The following is a 21255-nucleotide window of genomic DNA, read 5'->3' as shown; positions in this document are numbered from 1 at the left end:
GGGAAAGGAAATTATAAGTGGCCCTGATTTTATTCAATTTAATAGAAAAGAAAACACAATTTGTTCTAAACATTTTGTTTTAAAATACCATCCTTGATAATTACAAAAATTAAGTGATAAGCAATGATGAAAACTGCATACTTAAATATTGATGATGATGTTATAAACTGATAGCCTTTGTAAAGAACAATCTGGCCGTATGTAACAAGATCTACAAGCAATCCATGCCCTCTGACCCAGATAGCCTATTTCGGAAACTGTATTTTAAGAAAATACTCTGCAGATAAATAAATACAATTTGTTCAACAATGTTGACTGCAATGCTATTTATAACTGTTAACGTTTTAAACAATCCAAATACCAAACCATAAAAGAATAGTTAAGTCAATGATGGTATAAAAGATGAGATTATTGATGCCAACTCTTTGCTCCCTTCCTATAATGTATCCCATCCATATCCCTGTGACTTGTCTGGGAATCAGGCCAGTGTTGGTCTCCAACTCACTGGCCTGCGGCTTGGCCACGGGATATACTTTGGCCAATGAGATGTGAGCAGACAGCATTACTTGCCACCTCCATGCTCAGGAGCTCAGTCATATCCAACTCTTCAGGGTCCCATGGACTGTAGCCTGCCAGGCTCCTCTATGGAATTTCCCAGGCAAGAATACTGGAGCGGGTTGCCATGTCCGCCTCCAGGAGATGTTCCCAACCCAGGGATGGAACTCAGGTCTCTTACATCTCTTGCACTGTCAGGCAAGTTCTTTATTACTAGTGCCACCTGGGAAGCCCTTCCACCTCCATGCAGCAGCTGTAAATGAGACTGCACACCTCTCACATTATTCCTGCCCTCAGTCATGAGAACAGCATGCCCCAGATGGGGGCTGACCTTTAGCCTCGGTCCCGGATATGAAGACATGTGGAGTGGTACCAAGGCCCAGTCAAGCCACCTGGAGCCACAGCACACTGCAGCACTCACATCACATGGACAGGGAATACGTGTTGTCATAAGCCACTGAGATGCTAGAACCTCTTTTGTTACCATATCAAAAACTAATACAACAGTCATGAAAATATGGCAAGGTATAGAGTAGCTGATATAGGAAAACATATTTGAAAAATGTTTGTGAGAAAATAGAAGATGAAACTCAAAGGCATTTACCAAAGACATTTATATAAAATAAGGCAAGCCAACAAGCACCAGGAATTAACTAACTTAGAATGATGTAACAAGTTTATGATTATTTTTATCAATAAAGCAGCTACTTATATATCTTTAATTCCCTTTTAAATGCTACATTTATATCAATATAGGGCTTCCCTGGTAGCTCAGCTGGTAAAGAATCCGCCTGCAATGCAGGAGACTCTGGTTTGATTCCTGGGTAGAGAAGATCCACTGGAGAAGGGATAGGCTACCCACTCTAATATTCTTGGGCTTTCCTGGTGGCTCAGACACAAAGAGTTGGACATGACTGAGCGACTTTCACTTATATTAATATATATATATACAGATCATAATTATAACAGAAGTAATTCTACCCAACACACTTTTTTCTGCATTAAATGATATAAAGATTAGTGAACAATTATGCTCAAAGTGAATCTAGTGTGAAAGGTTACTTGGTTTTAGAAAGTAAGAACTCCGGGTTGATCAAATTCTTTTGTCAGACTACAAGGAAGGGAATTGTTAAAAAAACAAAAAACAGACAAAAGCAAGAGTTATTTTCAGGGATGATCCACTTTCTAGTCATCAAACACTGTGCAAAAGCAAGGTCTGAAAAGACATTACTTACCAGAAAATAAGTTGTGCTACCTCTGAATTTATTTATGACCTGTTTGAAATTCCACTACATTTGTATGATTCAAGAATTGTGTTTATTAGAACAAGTACTGTTACTCACAGAAATTCATTAAACAAATTCAGTAGTAATTTTTTAAAACTGTTAATGTGGGGCTTCCCTGGTGGTCCACTGGTTAAGACTTTGCCTTGCAGTGCTAGGGGCTGGGGTTTGAATCCTGGTCAGGGAGTTAAGATCCCACATGCCTCAGGGCCAAAAACCCAAAATACATAAAACAAGCAATATTGTAACAAATTCAATAAAGACTTTCAAAAAAATTGTTAATGTGAAGATTCTCACTATATTCTTTATGAGATAGCAAGAAATATAAATGTATTTTCAACAACAAAAAAAAGGAGCTCACAGTATGTCAATTACATGTAGATATATAACATTCATTATTAAGATAGTAAAAAAGATGAAAAACATGCATATTTGCAGGGGCATTTCTATAAAACTACAAAAATATGCTTACATAAGAACAAAGGCTAAAAAATTAAATAGATTTGTAAAATACACTTTACCAATTTTTGAAAAGTATTACAGCTATACTAAGGAAAAAGATCTAATACTTATATTTACAAAATTTGTACTTGCTATGAGATACATCAGCGTCTCTCAGTTAAAAGCAATCTGAAGCACACTTCTGGTAAATACCTTTCTAATTAAGACAACCCTGGATTAGTAAAGAGAGTAAACTCAGCGTAACTTCACCGTTTCTTGATAACTTGACGTCATCGATGGTTGTCCTGCATTCCCTAACTCAAAGATGACGGCAGCCAGGGCTGGAGAGGAACGTGTGTCCTTCCTCGGCACGGAATGAATCAAGGACCTGTTACTGATTGATTCCAGGTAATGTTTTCTATTTTGCTTTTGAGAGGCAGTGATGCAGAGGGGTTACAAGTACACGTTCTAGATTCGTGCCCAGATTTGACACTGAGTCCCATCATTCACGTACTTGAATTTGCATGCTAATGGTGTTACACAGAAAACTAGTATTTACTGCGCATTTACACAGTATACTAGTATTTACTAGTGTTTAGTGTAGGATCTTGTGCCTTAGCCATTTTAAGCCCGAGGTTTCTCATCTATAAAATAAGCCAATGAGAGCACTTATTTCACAGAGTTGTTACAAGGATAGAAAAGATAATCCATTTAAAGTGCTTGACAAAGTACTTGCTCATGGTAAGTAGTACATAAATGCCAGCTAATATTAGCCTCTCTCTGCTGGTCATCCTAAGGCACCATCAAGTTTGCTTTTCACCATCACCAAAAACTATTTCTAATTTTTGTCTGCATCCCCTGTTCCCTCAGTCTTGAGGCATCACTCAGGGGTTAGGTTTCCCAAGCTTAGTTGGATAACCATCTGTACCAGTCTTGTCCTCAAGGACTCATTATGTCCTCAAAACATAATGTGGACCACTAATGCAAGCCACATAGGTAATTTAAAATTTTCCAATAGTCACATTTAAAGAGCAAAACAGAAGACAAGATATTAATTTTAATAATAGACTGTATTCAACTCAGTATATCTGAAAAGTATTTCAAGAAGTAATCAAAATTTTTTTAAATTACAATGAAATACCTAACATTCTTTTTGTAGCTGTTCTTGTACTAATTCTGCAATAATCTGGTGTATACTTGAGACAACACACCACAACTCAAACTAGTCACATTTCAGTTGCCATCTGCTCACATGTGCCTAGTGGCTACCTGAATGGTTGCTGAGTCTCCTAAAGATTAAGACCTCAGAAAAACATCCCCATCTTCAAAAACATCAAGATACATTTATTAAGCAAATGGATGAAAGGAAAGAAAGAAAGAGGAAGGCAGGAAGAACAGATGTCCCTGACCTGCCATCAACTTCTGGGCCTAGGGTTGCAGTTCAGAACTTGGGCTGTGGAATGAGCTCAAATCCACTTCTTCCACTTGGTAGCTGTGATTCGTTAGCTAATAACCTCTTTTACATGTCTCAAAGATCAACTATAGATAAAAATAACTTCTCTTTCATAAGACTGTTATGAATTGAAAGGTTGTAGAGGAAAAGGGGTTTCCATACAGAAAGTTCCACTTCGCAAAAGGTCAGGAATGAAAGTGGGGAAAACTGAAGGAAATAATGAGCAAATTAGCTAGAGATAATAAAAAGGCCATGGAAGAGAAAAACTGGCCATGTGATAGTCACAGCATCTGTGTTAAATGCCCAGTTACACAAAACAACTGCCCCAGTGGCAGCTATTAATAAAATAATTGCAGTGACATTTCTACAGCCCTCAACGGTTTATACCTCCTAAGCCAGACTGCTTTCTTTAGGCAGAATGATAAGGGCTGGGAGTGGGGGAAATGGCTGGCTGCCAAAATTTAGAGAATCAAGATTTTTTGGTAGTGTATATATTAATCACAGCTCCTGGCCTAAACTAGATGGATTAGTGAAGATACATGGATCTTTCTTTGAAAGATGAGGTTGCTGTAGTGCCTCAAATCCAATTGGAACATTACTCTTCTTTATGTAGTACAAATACATAAAGTTAGATGTTTACTATTCCTACAACTTTCTTTGAAAGTTGGTTTGTAAGCAAAGTCTTGATATTTTATTTTAAACTTGCTCTTGTTCTGTGCCTCTCCCCCCCACTGCCACTCCCCCCACCAAAATTCAACTAATAAAAAGTATAAAGTTAGCCTAGTCTGCTTACAAAGACTTTTAATGTTTATTCGTGTTAATAATCTAAGTCACTATACTCTCTAATTTAGACGTGGGGTTTCTTAAAGACAACAAACAAGCCTCCTCTATTACAGCCACCTTCTAAACTGAGATTTTCCTAGAAAGTATTTTATATAATATTCATGTCCCTTGAGATTACGTGTTCCATAAAATTGACTTTAAAAAAAAAAAGTCCTTAAATAAATTCAACCTATTTTTGTTTATTGCAAGACTTCTTGGAGTCTTTAATATGCTTATATACACAGATTTCAAGCTGCTGTGAGTGAGTGATAGTCGCTCGGATGTGTTTGACTCTGTGACCCCATGGACTGTAGCCTGCCATGCTCCTTTGTCCATGGAATTCTCTAGGCAAGAATACTGGAGTGGGTTGCCATTTCCTTCTCTAGGAGCTTCTCAGCAGCTTCCTTCTCAAGCTGCTATGCTCAGCCACTATTACCATTCTGTCTCTGGGTGGGGATAGCAGTCTACAAATGAGAAAAATAATAAGTGAATCAAGAGAATCAAACAACAGGAAGATAGCCTACATGGAAACAGACATCTGTACGGACCTTTACACCAAGTTTCCAGCTTGACAGGCTGTACTCTGCAATTCTCTCTTTTATCATCCCTGATACATATACAGTAATTAACCTGTCTGTGTGTGCTGTGCTCAGCCACTTCAGTCATGTCTAACGCCTTGCAATCCTATGGACTGTAGACCCACCAGGCTCCTCTGTCCATGGGATTTTCCAGGCAAGAATACTGGAGTGGGTTGCCATTTCCTCCTCCAGGAGATCTTCCCAACCCAGGGATTAGAACCCATGTCTCCTGCATTGGAGGCAGATTTTTTACCACTGAGCCACCAGGGAAACCCCAATTAACTATCAGAGTCCTCCACATGAAGGCAATTTATTACAAAAGAAGGAAGGGAGGGAAGAAGAAAGAAGCGAGGAGAAAGGACTGGAATAGGTAGAAAGAGAGGAGGAAGGAAATTTCTTTTAATGACGTAGTAAGTGTAAACATCACATCATATTCACAGGCAAAGTTTAAATGCCTAAACACATGCCTAAGGATGAAGCTACATGAAACATTCACTTGTACCAAACCCACCCCTTGGAAAATAAGCCTCATTTTCAAAACAACCAAACAGCTGCTCAGCTGAAGCACAGCACAAATCATCCTTCCCAGCCTTTATTTTTAGATGCCTCTTAAGTAAAACAATAATTTTCTAGAGAATATAATTAAAACTGGTAGGTGTCATTTCATTATTTTAGAGTTTTATTATAATTCGTTTCACATCAGTCACACTGTTTCCCCCTCATAAATCACATAATTATATAATATTCCATAACAAACTCCTTGTCTTTGAATAAAAGAACCTGTATGAATGTTTAAAAGTATACAGATTTTAAAACAGCACAATCCACCCAGAATGTTACTATAGCCAACAGGTTTAAACACAGAGAGTCTAAAAGCCCATTTTGCAAATGATAATTTGGAGACGTGTGTATGTCTTAAAAAAAAAAAAAAGTGTACCTCTGTCATGTAAAGCACAGTTTACAAAATGTCTAATGAAAAAGAATACGCTTAATAGATCATAGGATTTCATTGGCAGAAACGAATGCTAATTGCCTGCTGGAGTCTTTAATGAAACCTAATTGCTGGCTTGAGCTGTCACCACTGACCCTGGTAACAGACCAGTACACCCTTCATAAACCTAATACAGTATAATCCTCCTTCATTATGGTTATCATAGCTCTGCAGTGGGACACGTCTGCCGCAAAAATAAACCCTGCTGCCTCTCCTCTACAAGGACGTGTTGCTTCTCTATCCCAGAGCAAGTAGCATGGATGGCAGAAGTCACCCTTACAACAAGTGGTACCACTTCACAGCCCAGATCTACTTCCATACCCAGACTCACACAGACTCTCGGACACTGCTACTGAAAACATCAGCACAGTCCGTGATCGTGGGGGAAAAGGACTGAACAACAAGAACAAACCAAAACAATTACACTATCCCCCGTCACCATAAGGTAAATGGGGAAAGCAGAAGAAACAATGTCTAAAACTAATCATGGGTTTGACTTATGAAATCCATGTATAAATCGATCTGTGGGTTGGGAAGATCCCCTGGAGGAGAGCATGACAACCCACTATTGTCACAACAACTCCAGTATTCTTGCCTGGAGAATCCCATGGACAGAGGAGCCTGGCAAGCTGCAGTCCATAGGGTTGCAAAGAGTCAGACACAACTGACGTGACTTATCACACACATGTATAAATCAATTCAGTCTACAGTCTACATTTCTGATACTGAATCCACAAGCTATTCCTTCCTTCAATTTGCTTTGAAGTTTTTTTGGACACGCTCTTTAAAAAAAAAAAATTACTTCAATTAAAAACCCTAATCTTACATCTATGACTCAACAATTCCAAGCAATTATTGAATATCTACTTTGCAGCAGCTGCCAAGAACCCAAAGATAAATAAATCTACAAAACATGTCACCAAAGAGCTCAAAACTGTGGGGAGATAGATGAACAAACAGCTATAATTTAATGTGATGCATATCAGTAAAGAATGAGGAGAAGACCAAAAGAAGACAGACCAGGTGACAAGGAACTCTTCCAAATGATAAAAAAGGAATGTCTGGACAAAACATCTAAGAAGATATAGAACAGAAGAAATTAGTATGTGATCAGATGGGAAAAGGAATTCATGGAAGAGTAACAGTAGACATTAGTCAAAGCCACAATGTTTCAACCGTGAGAAATGTTTCCAGCCCAGGCTAGCAGTTAGGTTAGGTGGAAACAAGAGCTATGCATGCAGAGCCTGGAAAGCTCAGCTAAGTCTGCACTTGACCTTGGGCAGCTTTGTGTATTGTTAAAATTAAGTACATTAGACATACAAGAGAACATGGTGAACATTCATGTTCCAACCACTCAGCTTAGGGAATAAAAGAACACTACACTCTCCCCTCACCTTCACTACCACCGCGTCCCCTGTATTTGGGGTTTATTGTCTTTCTGGTATTTCTTTACCCAGTTAACCCTTGAACGTGATCTGGACTACATGGGTCCACTTATACTTGCACTGTTTTCAATAAGCAGTGCCTACAGTGCTACCTGATCTGCATTTGTTGAATCCAGGGATGTGGAACCACAGATATGGGGGCGGGGGGAAGGGTACACAAGCCTATGTTACATGAGAATTTTCAAATGTGTGAAGGGTTGGTGCCCCCGCAATACACACACTGTTCAAGGTTCAACTTCACTTTTATGACTGGTGTATGTATCTCTGAACAGTATCAAATGGCAAACTAGATTTCAATCAAGAGAAGGAAAATTCAGACGTGTTTTTTTTGTTTGTTTTGGGGGGCTGCACCGCACAGCATGTGGGATCTTAGTTCCTGACCAAGGATGAAACCTCACCCCGCTACCCTCCATTCAGTGGAAGCGCAGAGTCTTACCCATTGGACCCCTAGGGAAGTCCCAGATGTGTTTAAAACAAGACTCTGAAGTGTAGAGGGTGGACTGGTCTCCGCACTGGCAGCAGCAGGACAGGTGACAAAGAGAGGTCGAGATAACTGTCTTTCCTGAAGGAACTGTTGTCATGGAGAGAAAAGGGGTAGCCTTAGAGGGGATCACCGGGGCAAGCAGGAGACCAGCAGCAGAAGAGAAGCAACAGTCTGGGGCAGTCTGGGCCAGGGCGGAGGAGGGGCGTGCAGAGCAGTGAGGCCAGTGGCAGCTCCTGGGCAGCTGGCAGGCTCAAGAGAGGGATGAGACAGGTTAACCAGGACACAGAGCACAGAGAGGTCAATGCCAAGATGAAGTGGCAGAGGGGAGACTTTCCTGGCGGTCCAGCAGCTAAGACGCCACGTTCCCAACACAGACAGCCGAGGGTGGGGCCCAGGTTCAGTCCCCGGGCAGGGAGCTAGAGCCCACCTGCGGCGACTAAGACCTGATAGAGCCAAATAAAGAAATAAAGTTTTTTTAAAAAGTGGCAGAGGGGCCCGGTCGAGGCGGGTGAGATCAGGAAGGCTGTCCAGGGGAGTGGTGTTTACGGTGGACCTTTGAAGATGCTTTTGACAGGTTAGGATGGCTGAGCTCTAGGATTCCTGGGACCTGTTCAGGAAACAGCTGCAGCGTGGCAGAACCCTGGGGAATAGCAGGACATAAAGATGAAGAAATCAGAGGAACACTGGTTGTGGAGGGGGGGGGGTTGTTATTCGTGGAGAACCTTAAAGGATCAAGCTCAAGTATATATAGTATGTACATGTAATTCACAACAAACTCACTTTCATGACCATGAAATCTGCCTTAATTCCTTTTACTTGAGAACTGAAATAATGACTAAAGCCCATCTCATGATTTGGGGGATAACATCAGTGATATCAGTGCTGCTTGTTACATGGTTCTATATGCAGAACCCAGGTGGCTCAGTGGTAAAGAATCTACCTGCCAAGCAGGAGACATGGGTTCGATCCCTGGGTTGGGAAGATCCCCTGAAGAAGGAAATGGCAACCCACTCCAGTATTCCTGTCTGGGAAATCCCATGGACAGAGAAGCCTGGCGGGCTGCACTCCACAGGGGTCGCAAAGAGCTGGACACGACTGAGCAACTAAACACCACCACCATGCAGAGCAGGATATCTTGGTTAAGGACAGGTTGGTATCCACTATGACAGTGTCACGGAGGGTTTCTCTCTTCCATTTTAAAGACTAGCAACTCAGAGGTTGAATAATGAGTGATTTACCTTTTCCTCATTAATATAAGGCACTAAAGAAAATAATGCACAGAAATGAAATTAAACATATTCTAATCAATAGTACCTCTAAACTTGTGAAAACAATTTTGTTTTATGCCTTAAGCCCCAGATGTTCCTGCTTACTCATTTTTGTGTGATATTTACACTCGCTTGATCTGCAAGGTTTCCTAGGTTTGAAAAACTGAGAAAGAAAATAACTAAGTGTTTGAAAGTAACCAAGCAAAACAAAACAACAACAAGAGCCAGAGTCTCGGGAGCTCAAGAAAACAGCTCAGGGATGTGATTCGCCTCCTCAAATGAACAAATAAGATGTGTATCATAAACAGGACTGATATCTGTTTAACTTTGAAAATCACATGCAGTCATCAACATGATATAATCTTCCCAGCGTGCCACACCTCCTATTAAAGAATAAACAGTAAATTCCACACCAAACTGGGCTCTAAACCTCCAGGTCAGCATTTCAGAAATGCAATTATTCATGGATTATTTAAACACTTCTTTATAAAAAGTCAGCTCCACTTCATTCTCTGCATAACAGCAATAATAATAGTACCTACTTTACAGGGTTGTTGAAAGACATAATAGAAAGTGCTAAGAACACTGGGATAGAGTCAGCACCAGTAAAGGTAAGCTGTGGCTCTTTCTAGCCAACCTCCATACAGGACAGAGATTCTGAACCAAATAAAATGTAAGTCCTGCCGGGAGAAGCTTATAACTTGGTAGAGGAGACAGGGAGGTAAACATAAATAATATGGTGAGACAGAAATTACCGATAGAGCTAATTGCAAAGTGTTCTGGAACTATAAAGAAAGGAATGCCTCACTGGCGGTGGGAAGGAGTGTCAGGGCAGGGAAAGCTTTAGCTGAAGGTTCGGGGGCTAAGCAGGCAGCCAAGGGGAACAGGTCAGTCTGGGTCGGAATGTAAGGAATAAAGGAGAAGGGATTACACATCACCCTTAGGGTCTTAGGGCCCTCGCATATAGAGACAAGAAGAACCGCAGATGGAAATGCAAAGGTAGTCAGGGTAAGGAAGCCTTATCATGCAGGTACTAAGAAGCACAGTGAGAATTTAAATACTATAAAAGGTTTGCGTTTTAAAAAGCTCTTTAAGAGAACAGACGAAGAGAATGTGAAAGACAGCCTTTGAAGCTCTTGAACAATCCCAAGAGGCCATGGTGTTGGAGGGAAAGGAACAAATCAAGAATACTTTAGAGACACAAACTCAAAGGATCTAAGGACTAATTGGGTTTGTTACGGGGGTTTGAGGGGCGGGGGCGGGGGCGCTGGGTGCTTACAAAGAGTGACATGTTGAAGAGAACTCCAAGTGCCTGGCTTCAGCAGCTAACTCAATTCATGTCAGTAAGACAGGAAATACAGAGGCAGCAGCTTTTGTGGCAAGAAACTAATGAGTTCAATTTGAGACAGGTAGGATTGGGCACGTATAGCGGATAAGTAGACGGAGAGAAGTACCAGATAAACCAAACTGTGAGAGGGTAGCATGCAAATCCATTAAAATAGAAGCATCTAATTTATGCTCTCCATGGACCTAGCCAGGAATAAGTTACCATTAAATGACTCCCAGCCTCTCCAGAGCTCCAAAACCACCAGAACCAGAATCGTTCAAACCACTGCAGTGAAAAACGCAAGGCTGACGGGGGGATGGACCAAAATGGCTCAGCCATTCTCAAAATGCTGGGCCAAGGCCCAGGAGTATTAGCATCACCTGGGAGCGTCTTACGATGCGAGTTCTCAGTGCCCACCCCAGACCTACAGAATCAGAAGCTGGGGTGGGCATGGGGGATAATACCAGCAAACAGTGTTTAATGCGCCCTCCAGGTGATTTTGAGGCTCACTACTGCCTTAGCTAATGTCCCAATTACCTGAAGGGAATGGAGTGTGAAAGAAAGAACTCCTGGGAGACACATTCCCAAAGACCTGAGGAAATGAAGTGTTGGGAAAAGATACACTTTGCACAAAGACAAGCATCAGAAACTTTTGCTAGTTTTCAACAAGGAAGCCAAAGGAGATCAAGTCAGCAGCCCTCACAGTAAAGCTCCCCCCGATTCAGGAATATCGGTCAGTACTAAAATCTCAAACATCACAAATGTAAGAGGATGCTCAGCTTCACAGAGGATGTCATGCCACGCTTTTCCTCCTTTTCTCACCAGACACCTCCCGTTGACCAGCATCAAGCACGGATGGGATGGCCACCTAGGGTTTACAGGACCTCTGGAAAGGCAACAGACTTCTGGGTCAAGCTAACTGACCAGGCTCAGGATGAAATCCTTGAGCTGGGCCTAATGCAGTCCCCTCAGGAACTAAGCCAAATCAGCCTCGTATCAGATTTTACATACAAGCTTGATCCAAACCTGGCCACGATGTGTTTTGTTTTTTTTTTCCAGTAGCAAGGACCATAAAACAAGTCCAACAAAAGCTTGAGTGGAGAGTGAAACAAAACCAAGCCAAGGCATATGGAACCAACAGGAAAAAGGGAAAGGAAATGGAAACAATGTTCACATGCCATTTATACTCCAACTGGGACACGTAACCACTCCTATCCCACAAAAAGGTACTTAGTCACTTACCTTTCACCTCAGCTACTCTAAATCCTCATCCACAAGAACTGCATCATATCCTCTCATTCAAAATTATAAATAATTCAGAGATTATTTATTTTCATAATCAGCATGCATGCAATACACAGCAAAGGCAATGGCTGGTCGTAGCAATGCGATTTCCTCTCCCTATCCACTGCAAAAACCACCGCCTGATCTGCATTTTCCTAAACTTTCTCCCTCTACTCTTCAAAAGGGTCTTCTTTCACCTGGGACCTGTTTGCAATCCTGTATCATGTAGGATCCTCAATCAATTTTTGGCTCTAACAATCCGTTCGGCTTCTGGAACAGTTACTACACACCTGTCCTCCTGACGTTTTAGGAGTTGTTCCTTTCTTCTAACATCCCCTCCTGCTGGGAGGCTGACATGAAGATCAGTGAGTTAATGTTTGCCAAATACTTCAGGCTTCTCGGATGAAAGGCAACATTAAAGTTCAAGCGACCTGAAGCTGGCAGGACCTGAGAGGCGTGTTGCAATTGACTCCTTAGACCTGAGCTTCAAAGAAGGAGAGCAAGGCTGCAGAGACTCATTTGTGCCGATCGGCTACCTTTTGCATTCTTGCTAAAGGCAGGCGGATTTATTCTAACATCATTTAATTCACTGGATTTCAACATTAGAAATGCAAGGATCCTTGTATTAGCACTAGACTCTCATTATAGGAAGCAGTATATGGGGGAAAGGATCCCTTTTTCTGCCCTTGTCTACATGGCTTTCCCTCCCTCAACTAACCTACTGCCTGGTCCAGCTCACACCCTCCTTCTACATGAGGGGCTAGCAGCTGCCAGCCAACATGTTTGCTTTGAGCCAACAGACCAAAAAAAAAAAAAGGTCAAAGACAAAGCCTTATGTGTATGTTGGCACACATGTGCATTCAGGCTGCTGCGGAAAAAGTGGCACACAAAGAGCACATTCATGGCCACATATAACTCCTGGAACATATAAATAGCCATCCTTGACCCAACACCTACTCAGTGTGAGGGAGGCCCTGCTAGCAGAGGGGCACAGGGCATTACGCAGAACTCCCCACAAGTATCCTGGCACGTTAACAACCACTGCCCCCACCTTAGAGATGAAGGAATGGAAACTCGGAAGGGCTGCAAAGTTCAGTCAACATCACAGCTAAAAGACGGCAGAGCTGGGACACAAACTGAGCTTATCTCGAACTCCCAACCCTGGATCTCTGGCTCCAGCACACCAACAGGCCAGAAAAGCTGCTGAATTTGCTACACACACCCCTTGAACCATTCAATAAGCCCTCCCCGGGGCTCAGACGGGGGAGGGGGGGAGGGTAAATTAAATCAGTAAGGGGAGACCACAGAGTCTTATTTTAGACATCAATTTTAACCTCTTCTCCACCAAAACGTGCTTGTTTTCCCTCATTCTTTTTCAAGCAGCACAAGCAGCAATAATTGAATTGGCTAAAGATTTCATCTTATCTCTTTCCCCTGCCTTATCTCTAACAAGACACACTCACTGAGGCTTAGAATGAGTTCAAAAAATGCACAGCATTTCGTGACTGAAGAAGTCCGAATGCAGGATTGCAGGTGACAAAGGATAAGAATACGGAACCCAGGTGGGGACAAGGTGCAATCCAAGGGTATATGTTCACATCCCTGAAGCCCAAACAGAAACCCGTAATAAGGAGGGAAGGCACTGGGGCGGGGGGAAGTTCTCATAGTTGTCAACTTCTGGCTCATCTACTCAGGAAAAGAATTCTCCCAAACATCCTAATTTTTCTCTGATTTTTTTTAAGATTCCTCCACATGAAAATAGTCTAAATGCTCTTGCCATTACAGCTATCTGTTCCACGTGGTTCACACACACCTGAATATCTAAAGTGTTAATAATAACAACTATATGTTTAAGCCAATGATGGAGGCTGGACCGGTACCTGGGAATAGCAAGAGTTTCTCTTCAGCCATTTTCCTGAAGGTATAGGACCTTCAGGAAAGCCATTGTCCAGGGGCTGTTCTTGAGATAAAGAAAGGTGTGTTTTTGTTTTTTTCTTTTTTTTGGTGGGGGGGGGGGGGCGGTTGGGGGAGGTTGAGGCAACTTCCTACCCAGCACTGTAGGAAAGCAGTGTGCTCTTTTCACTCACATGTACTGGTCTGAGGTCACCAAGAGCTGGACTTCGCCACCTCGGCCAGGACGCAGCCACTATGCATAATACTACACCGCCACTTCAGCCCAGTGAAGAGGCCCCTTGAGCGGCAAACCAGGCACAGGAGGCTCCTGCGCTATAAAAAGCTTTCTAGGCAGGATCTGCTGAATCCTGGACCAGGAGGCGACGACAATCTGCTAGAAGGCGTTCAGCTTTTCGTAAAGTTTCAGAGGAAGGAAAAGTCATTCCTCCAACTGTGCTGATGCCGCGATGACGTGGGAAAGTGGAGAATACTACAACAAACACAATGACACACACACGAACTCACTCTGCACAGCACAGACGCCCAGATTAGGCAAAAGGGCATCTGTGCTCTCCAGCTTCCACTCGTTAAGGCTATCATTCCCAAAGCACATGCTTTTAACGCCATCACCAAAAGATAACGCGACTTCAATACAAGGTTCTGTAAGCTGCGGTATTATCACCTATTGCTGTCAGGTGGCCCTTTAAAAGGGAATCAGTACCATTCTGATGAAACCAGGCAGGAGCATGAGCCAATTAGTGTCAATGAAAATGGAGATGGTCCCCCACCCATTGCTTGTTGCAGAACCAGCATCAGGCATCCAAAGAGAGGGATGTGTGCGCCGCTGGAAGCTACTTGATTCCTTAGTGCTTCCAGTTTAATATCTGATATTAAAAAAAAAAAAAGCTGTCCTGGCTACACTGAACCAACCAAGCCATAAATCCCCCTTCAGTGCCCAGCTCTCTACTAGGTATGATCTCCTTGCACCCATATTTTGGATGACTCTTACTTTGCACAAGTTCTTTCCTCCCCCCTGGAAAGTACTTTCCTAATTGGTCCTCTAGGTGAGCAACACCTTAACTCTCCAGTCTCAGCGCACACCTGGCCCCCTCACCTCTAGACCTAGCCTTCCCAGGCCCTCTCAGGACACTCTACTTTCAGATCAGCCAGTGTGTTTCCTCCGCAGGCTGCAGTTACATCCTGTTTTAGCATCTTTGTATCCCCAGTTCCTAGCCCAGGGGAGAAACTGCCATACTAGGTTTGTTGAATGAATGGGCCAACGAACTAACCTATTTGAAGAAAGTCACACGTTGGTGGAAACCCTGTAACCCATCAACAGCCGGTCTGGAAATTCCTCAGCTTCACAAAGACCCAGCAACAGCAAGCCCCTGGACGGACTGAAGGCGAAAGCCCACAATCGGCCTTAAGCTGTAGGGAGGGGTGGGATAGGGGTGACGGGACCTGGAGGAAGTGGGAAGGAAAGGGGGGTCGGGGCAGCGCTCCGTCACTGCTCCTCAAAAAGGTGAAAAACCCCTTCCGAGCGTTGAAACCCCAGAAGTAGGGGTCATGCCAGGAGAAAGGGGAGACGGTGTCTGAATACCACCCTTGGAACTTTTTAATACTCAGAACTTGGGGCGTTCGAGGTGGAGACCTGCTCTGAAATTAGGGGGCCACAGGGTCTCCCTGTGAGTCGGCCGACCACCCAAGTAGGGGCCAAGAACCCCAGGAGTTTGGTGGCAAGGCTGTGGCCTAGTGGAAGGGCATGGAAATTTCTCCCTCTCAAGATCCTGTCTCCTGGGTAGTGGGGGGGACGGGGGCGGGGAGGTGTGGAACAGAGGAGGGTCGCGGCGGGGGACCCTCTCCAGCTTGAGAGGCAGCGACGTCTTTGGCTTTCCTCCTCCGGCCCCTGCCGTCTGGGTATCTCAGCTGCCCTCACTAGGCCCTCTGTGGTTCCCCAAAAGAAAACGGCAGTGGGGAGGAGGGGGCGAGAGTGTGAGTTTCACCGTCACTCTGCAGACAGCGCACACCTTCCATCGTAACTCCAAGCCGTGCGCATTAGCTGGCGGCTCCCACCGCCACTTAACAAGTCCAGCTGCCCGGCCCCTCGCGCTCCCGCTGCCCTGCCAGGCGTCCCGGGCCGCCGATCCCAAGTCAGCGTGGCCAGCGTTTGCCCAAGTCATCGGCAAGGCGCCCGGAGCGCCCAGGGCGGCCCCCAACCTGGGGCCCGACTCCCCGCCCCAGACGCCGCTTACCTGCTTACATGGCCCCGTCGGAACCCCGGAGTCCCGCGCCGAAAGGCTGCCCTCCGCGGGCGGCGGAGCCCCAAGTCCCCCCAAGGAATTGATTCCAGTGGCTGGCGGAGGAGGGGCGGAGGGAAGGAGCCGGAGGAGGCGAAAGGGGAGGGAGGTTTCCGCCGCGATCCCGGCGCGAGAGTTGGCGCGGGGGCGCCCGGAGAAGGGGGAAAAGGAGAACCACCCCGGCGCGGGGCTGTCCCGCCAGAGAGGGGGCCGGGACGGGGAGGCTGGCCGAGGTGGTAGGGGACGCGCCGCCAGGGGCCACGGAGTGGCGGCTGCTCGCCGAGGACCGGCGTCCGGAGGGCAGGCGGCGGAGCGAGGACGAGCGCGGCAGCCTGCCCCCGGACTGCGCCCGCCGCGCCCTCCCCGGGGAGAGAAAAGTTGGGACGAACTTTCAGGGGCCGGGAGAGCCAGAGCGGCAGGAAATGCGAGCGGCCGCGAGAGGAGGGAGGAAGGGGCCTGGCGAGTGGGAGGGGACGGAGCAGGCGCCGGCGGCCGCGGCTCCCCCACCCCCGGGCCCGGCTCGGCGGCGCGGGGGGAGCGCGGGGCGCGCGCCGGGGGCGGGGAGGAATGCGGCGGGGCGGGCGGGCGCGCGCGCGGGGGCTCGGGGGGGCGGCGCGGGAAGGGGAGCCCCGGCTCCCGAGCCCCGGGCGCGCGTCCTTGGGGACGTCACAGCGCTGGAATCCGAGGAATGCCGAGCTGCCGGAGCTCCTTCTGCAGGCCAGGGAGAAGTCGCGCACTTTTATAAATGTGGTGGCTTTGGGAGAAGGTTTTCAAAGGTGAGGGCTGAGCAGGGAGGACGGGGTGAAACTCCCCTGGAGTAAGAGGTGAGGGGAGTGGGGAAGGCGAAGGGACCACAGCAACCCCACCTAGCGCCTCTCCCGGGCGGGGCCAAGGCGGGGGGCGGGGGTGGGGCAGGAAAAATCGCCTCGAGAACTCCGCAACCTGCAGAGGCGGGGCCGCGACGGGGACTGGCCCACCCCGACCTAGAGCGCGCCACCTTATTCGGCGGACCGCTCCAAGCAGGATGTCCCCACGCAGTCACTGCACAGGGGAAACAGACCCGGAGAAAGGAGGGTGGCTTCCCACAGTAGGCAATCTTTTAAGTTATCTGTCCAGGGCTCCTGGAACCGCTGGGTACCAACCCGCGTCTAAACCACCCCTCACCCGCTCCTCCGGGAATCGCACAGTTAGTGTACCCTAGGAGTTAGTATACCCAAGGAATTAGTGTACCCAAGGAGTTAGAACCGTTTTCTCGGTTCTTTCCATGCCACAGAATCGCCCCACCCAGCCGGGGTAGGCATTGGGAGGAAACTTCCTTAGCATTTTCGGAGGTGGAGTTAATGAGACGCAGCTGGTAAGACGAACCAGGCTCTGGGAGCCAGGCCTAGGAGCCTGGGTTTTCGGACCTGCCCTGCCGTCACCGGCCGAGGAGTGTCCCCGTCCCTGAAAGCCTTGGCCTCTGTAGCTGTAAAAATTAAAGGATTTGCCTGTTTTTCTGTGGTCCTTGGCATTGCAAAAATGATGCTTTAGGAGCCTGTGGTCTTACTCGAGCAATACTTTCTTAGGTTGAATAGGGTCCTCGGAGAATTGCCACTGAGGATGTCGTTCCAAATTCCTTCCGTGTCCCACAACTCAGAAAAATTCCTGGGCTCTTGGGGAAGAGTCTCCTGTACCCATCAGGTACAAATCTGTGGTCACGTGACTTTTCTGAGCATTTGCCCATATCCAAAAGTACAAAGAAGCAGAGAAGACCTTAAAGGGATGGAAGGAAAAAGGCTGAAGAGAGTTAAGATTAATTTCTCCAACTTCCAAGAAATAGCTGGATACTTTCAATATGGACTTGCTAGATTTCCAAAAAAAAAATTAGGGAGTGCCTTATTGTCCACCAAAAAGTGTGGAAACCACTTCATGTGCTCAGGTACTATTATCCCCATTTGTAAGATGAGGAAAGTGAGGCGTGAAGACATTATCTGTCTCACCAAGGATCACACAGCAAGCATACTATGATAATGGACCCTAGTGTGTCTGGCCCCAAAATGCAAACTTATAAACTCTGTAAAGTTTAACCAGGACAGGATTAAGATCAGAGATAAGGAAATGCCTACAGACTCTCTTGGGGTTTCAAGGAAAAGACGTGGCATCTGTGTATTTTTGCTCAAAAGTCACTTTGTTACCAAACTCTGGAGCACACCATGCTGAGACTGTTGTGTAGAAGAGAAAGGACTTGTATGTAGACAGCAGTTGTACCTGGGTGACCCTGAGCAAGCCACTTCACCTGTAGGCCTGAGTTTGATTGTGAAGTGGAGTGTGACATGAACTTCAGAGCTTAGTTGAAGGAGTTCATCTCTGAAGTCTTTCCCAGTCTGAAGAAGGATGAATATACACTCCTCTTGGCAGATGGCATGCCTATGGAGGAAGCTAAGTGATAAAGCCAGGATGTCTTAGGGGAAAGGACTGTTTTCACACTGCCTTCAGAATCAAAATAAATGTTAAGAATGTTGCTGGGTGTTCAATGGCAAAACAGAAAACCACCAAAAAATATTTAGTACTACTCCTATGAACTCATTTTTATGTTAAATAATTTTACTTCTAAAAAAAAATGCCTTAGTAATTTAAAAGCCCACAAAGTGGTTTAAAAAACTTTCATTCTCTAGGTAAATATATAAAAGTAGTCACAAGTTTCTTTTCTAAGAGAAAAAAGCAACCCGTTGCCTAAGTCTTCATTATACTTGAGTTTCCTCAATATGCATCAGAGTGACTAGGAGCTTGGTTGATGGGATAAGCTCCAAACACATCACTACACATTTATTTCAAACTTTGTAATTTTAGGAACTTGTCAATATTAAATATGCTCCCAAATCTTTCAATTGGTTCTAAGCCCAATTTAAACTACAAATAAAGGCCAAATCTCATGGGCCACCGTGATTCCTCCCGCCTCCAAGGTGTTTCTCATTAATTTATTAATTTTGTACCTTTAAAACCATTGAAAAGCAAAACAAAATAAGTTCCCCAATCAAAGAAACCTGGAAAGTGAGCAGACTCTCTTAGAAGAAGTCTGACAACCACTAGGGGCCTTCTACAAAATATAAAGTCATATATAAGTAGAGAGAGAGAGAATGTTTGCTTTTATCCTAAGTCTAATTTCAGTTCCTAAGAAGATATTTGGCAGTTTACCGTAATAGAGGAAAAGAGAAAAGAGAAGCTTTTTTCAAAATACACATCCTCTGTAATCTCTGCTCCCCATGTCCCATTCATCTTATCCCCATGGTCTAGGATAGAGAGACTTCAGTTGGTGTGTGTGTGTGTGTGTGTGTGTGTGTGTGTGTGTATATAATATTTTAGGCAGTATTTTATTGATATAATCCATACTCCATAAAAATGTACGTACAAGTTGACTTTTTCACGCAGTTCTATCCATGTGAAAACCACCCAAATCAGGATATAGATAATGTCCATCACCACAAAAACTTCCCTTAAGTGACTTATCAGTCAGTATCACCTCTCAAGATTAACTTCTACTACCATAGACTAGTTCTGCAGTTTCTCAAACTTCATATAAATAGAATTATAAATATAATGTGTGTATGTATATGTGGGTCTGGGTCACAATTTGCTTATCTATTTTTCTGTTGATATATTGGGTAAGTATATTTTGATAACATTTCCCAAGTAATTCTTTTATGCCTGACCACCTCCAATTCAGAACTGTTGAGTTACAACAAAAGTAATCATAAATAAGCCTGGATTATTAACACCTACAAAAAATATTACATAGCAGAGGAGGAAAAAATATTTTAGCACAACCAACTTTAAGAGTTTTTTAATGGTAGTACACATTCAGAGCTTCTTACCAACAAAAACAAATTAGGAAATAGACTGGAATACGGACTTTGCGTTATCTAGTGACTTTTTAAAAAGCTATGTGACTATGCAGATCTGCCACGTGAAGCCACGTGCACAGGACACAGCATTCCGTGAGCTCAAATAGTCTGCAGTGTGAATGGCATCCTCTGGATAGGGCACTGTGGCAGCTGTGATATTACGAGCTCTCATTTTAGAGATATTAATAACATCATGGAATCTGCTTTGGAAGAATCATTTCTGACACAGAAGACTGAGCCCTTCCCTCCTGGTTGCACCTCTGTGGACTTTATGCGGAAGAAAGGTGCCTTTTTTTGGCGGGGAAGATGGGGGGCATGCCACTCGGCTTGTGGTATCTTAGTCTTAGTTCCCCAAGCAGGGATTGACTCTGCACCCTTGACAGTGAAAGTGCTGCACCCTGACCACTGGACCACCAGGGCGTCCCCAAAAGTGACTTTCTAAAGCTCAGCTCTCCCCATGGTTACTAAAGGGAGAAGTCACACCGTACTCAAATAAATAATGTTGACATAACAGAAGAGGTGGCAAGAATACACAGGAGGGCTATACAAAGAAGATCTTCATGACCCAGATAATCACGATGGTGTGATCACTCACCTAGAGCCAGACATCCTGGAATACAAAGTCAAGTGGGCCTTAGGAAGCATCACTACGAACAAAGCTAGTGGAGGTGATGGAATTCCAGTTGAGCTATTTTAAATCCTAAAAGATGGTGCTATGAAAGTGCTGCACTCAATATGCCAGCAAATTTGGAAAACTCAGCAGTGGCCACAGGACTGGAAAAGGTCAGTTTTCATTCCAATCCCAAAGAAAGGCAATGCCAAAGAATGCTCAAACTATCTCATAACTGCACTCATCTCACATGCTAGCAAAGTAATGCTCAAAGTTCTCCAAGCCAGGCTTCAACAATATGTGAACCATGAACTTCCAGATGTTCAAGCTGGTTTTAGAAAAGGCAGAGGAACCAGAGATCAAATTGCCAACATCCTCTGGATCATGGAAAAAGCAAGAGAGTTCCAGAAAAATATCTACTTTTGTTTTATTGACTATGCTAAAATCACTGCAGATGGTGATTGCAGCCATGAAATTAAAAGACACTTACTCCTTGGAAGGAAAGTTATGACCAACCTCGACAGCATATTAAAAAGCAGAGACATTGTCAACAAAGGTCTGTCTAGTCAAGGCTATGGTTTTTCCAGTGGTCATGAATGGATGTGAGAGTTGGACTATAAAGAAAGCTGAGTGCAGAAGAATT

At 44.7% G+C, this 21255-nt stretch overlaps 1 protein-coding gene across 1 annotated transcript in view; it reads right to left on the bottom strand.

The window, feature by feature from the left end:
* PTPN14 (protein tyrosine phosphatase, non-receptor type 14) overlaps positions 1–16622 on the bottom strand; it is a 196240-nt gene extending 179618 nt beyond the window's left edge. Inside the window, exon 1 of the mRNA XM_027565607.1 lies at positions 16077–16622. The gene's annotated coding sequence lies outside the window, so the exon portion shown is untranslated. The remainder of the gene's footprint in view (positions 1–16076) is intronic.
* Positions 16623–21255: the final 4633 nt, after the last annotated feature.

Source organism: Bos indicus x Bos taurus, chromosome 16 (assembly GCF_003369695.1).
Source record: "Bos indicus x Bos taurus breed Angus x Brahman F1 hybrid chromosome 16, Bos_hybrid_MaternalHap_v2.0, whole genome shotgun sequence".
NCBI lineage: Eukaryota > Metazoa > Chordata > Mammalia > Artiodactyla > Bovidae > Bos > Bos indicus x Bos taurus.
The sequence above is the reverse complement of the archived record's forward strand: the minus strand, read 5'-3'. Positions and strand labels throughout refer to the sequence as shown.